This window comes from Bison bison, unplaced genomic scaffold (assembly GCF_000754665.1).
Source record: "Bison bison bison isolate TAMUID 2011002044 unplaced genomic scaffold, Bison_UMD1.0 scf7180017864064, whole genome shotgun sequence".
Taxonomy (NCBI): domain Eukaryota; kingdom Metazoa; phylum Chordata; class Mammalia; order Artiodactyla; family Bovidae; genus Bison; species Bison bison.
The window spans coordinates 2,900,481-2,903,221 of record NW_011494636.1 but is presented as its reverse complement, the minus strand read 5'-3'; positions in this window follow the sequence as shown (position 1 = coordinate 2,903,221).

Below are 2,741 nucleotides of genomic sequence, written 5' to 3'. Positions count from 1 at the left end.
CATTCTAAAGGAGATCAGTCCTGGGTGTTCATTGGAAGGACTGATGCTGAAGCTGAAACTCCAATACTTTGGCCACCTCATGCAAAGAGTTGACTCACTGGAAAAGACTCTGATGCTGGGAGGGATTGGGGGCAGGAGGAGAAGGGGACGACAGAGGATGAGACGGCTGGATGGCATCACTGACTCAATGGACATGAGTTTGGGTAAACTCCAGGAGGTGGTGATGGACAGGGAGGCCTGGCGTGCTGAGATTCATGGGGTCGCAAAGAGTCAGACACGACTGAGAGGCTGAACTGAACTGAACTGATATACTGACCATCAGAATACCACAGTTAGTACCTCAAAGATCTCAATTTTACTTGATTCAAATATTTGGCTAAACTAACATGATATATGTTCAAAAAATATTAAGGGAATGAATAATGAGATACATGTGTCTTTTTCAATTTTGGTTTCCTCAGGGTATATGCCTAGTGGTGGGATTGCTGAGTCATATGGTGGTTTTATTCCTAGTTTTTTAAGGAGTCTCCACAGCATCTTCCATAGTGGCTGTATCAATTTATATTCCCACCAATAGTGTAAGAGCATTCCCTTTTCTCCACACTCTCTCCAGCATTTATTGTTGTACAGTTCAGGAAACTCAAACAGGAGCTCTGTTTCAACCTTGAGGGGTGGGATGGGGAGGGAGATGGGAGGGAGGTTCAAAAGGGAGGGGATATGTGTATACCCATGGCTGATTCATGTTGAGTTTTGGCAGAAAACAGCAAAATTCTATAAAACAATTATTGTTCTATAAAAAAAAATTAATTTTTTTAAAAAAGAAAAAAAAATCAGACCCTCTGAGAATCCAAATGCTAAACCCTTGTTTCTAAGACAATTGGAGCAAATAAACAACTAAAAGGAAAGATTTTTTTTTAAAAAGGGAAAAGTGTAATCTTGTCATTTCATTACAGTTTTATTACATTTTACTTCACTGCTTTTATTTTGTGGTTTTTTTATATTATTTTCCACTCCTTTCCAATTTTATATAAAGACATTGATTAGGATATTTTCCGGTTATAGGACTCTACTTTCCTTTGGGGGAAAGTGGAGCAGGATCTAGCACACAGAAATAGAGATATTTGGAGCTAACAATGCAGATAAAAATAGAACTGAATCACAGTGAAACATTATTCTGTTTAATAATTTTAAAAAATAGATGAATGATATATTGTCCTGAGTGTTACTTCTGCCAGTAATAGCACTGATTCATGAGGGTTTTATGTTTGTGGGCTTTGGATGTTTATTTTATTTTATATTTTCACTGTTTACTTTTTTATTTTGAGGACTACCCAAAACACTTTATTCATACACAATCTTATTTTATTCTCAATTTTATATTCACAGCACATATAGATAAAATAAAGCCCCTTATAATAGCCTAAGCCATACTGCAACTTGAAATACCTAATCATTCATCATATCCCCTACAAATTCCTAATATCCCTCCAACTGGTCAAAAGCCTCAGATAAATTGTACCTTCTTCTATATTTTTAAAAATTAAATATTTGAAGTGTTCATTCTTAGAAACACGGGGACCGATTACAGACTACCTACAGATACAGGTGATATTTTTTCAAAGAGACAATTAATAACAATGACAAAGAGCAGCCAAAAACAACTATGGAATTTAGGGCACTCTTTCAGAGGCAAAGAAAGACCCTTGTCAATAAATGCATGCAGTAGCCAGAGAAACAACTTCAGTGATATGCAAAAGTATTTGACTGTGCGTCCCTATTAACAAAAAATGTTTTAAATTGTCCTCCCATTAAATTGGTTCAGTGGGTAAAGAATCTGCCTGCAATACAGGAGATGCAGGAGACAGGAGTTCAATCCCTGGATTGGGAAGATCCTCTGGAGGAGGGCATGGATACTCACTCCAGTATTCTTGCCTGGAGAATCCCATGGACAGAGGAGCCTGGTGGGCTACAGTCCATGGGGTTGCAAAGAGTTGAATATAACTGAAGTTACTAAATAGATAAATATACAAATGTATGTATTTATAATACATACACACTTGTACTGATATACCGTATATCATAAAATATACACAAAGCAAAATAAATGTAAATTTATGTAAATATGACACATCCTAATAATTTCATCCTGTGTCCTAATGGATCACTTTTGTCCCTGGGATGCAGGCACCCCATTTGAAAGACCACCGAACACAGCAGTTCAGTGCTCCAGAAACTTTTCAGCTAAAGGCAGCCTGTCTGTCTTGGTCTCCATTGTGTTTCTGCAGTGGATTGCTGCCTTGCTCCACCAAATACAAAACCCCTGCAGTCTGCTCTTGTCACAGAGGCCTGAACACGACCACCCCAAGCTGTCAGTCTGAGATTGGAGACAGGGAGGCGTCATGTAAGTTTCAAGGGTTGGAAGGGAATAAATACCATAGTCCCAATTGGCTCCTGCCAAGCGCAGAATATGCCAAACCTTTTTTGTAGGGCCTTTGAATGATTTGAATGAGTGTTCATCCCTGCCAACAGCAATATAAAAATTGCCCCTCTCAGAAGCAGTGCTTTGATGTTTGCCCAAGGCATTCTCTTTTTCCAGGCAGGCATTTCCCCTTAACTTTCTGCCAGCTGCTGGCAGTCTTATGACCGCTTATACCCGCTTCTAGATCCATGTTACTTGGTTGTTTCCCATCATGGGCTTCTTACACAGTTTGCACTCTTCTCATACAGTGTGTGTTTCCGTT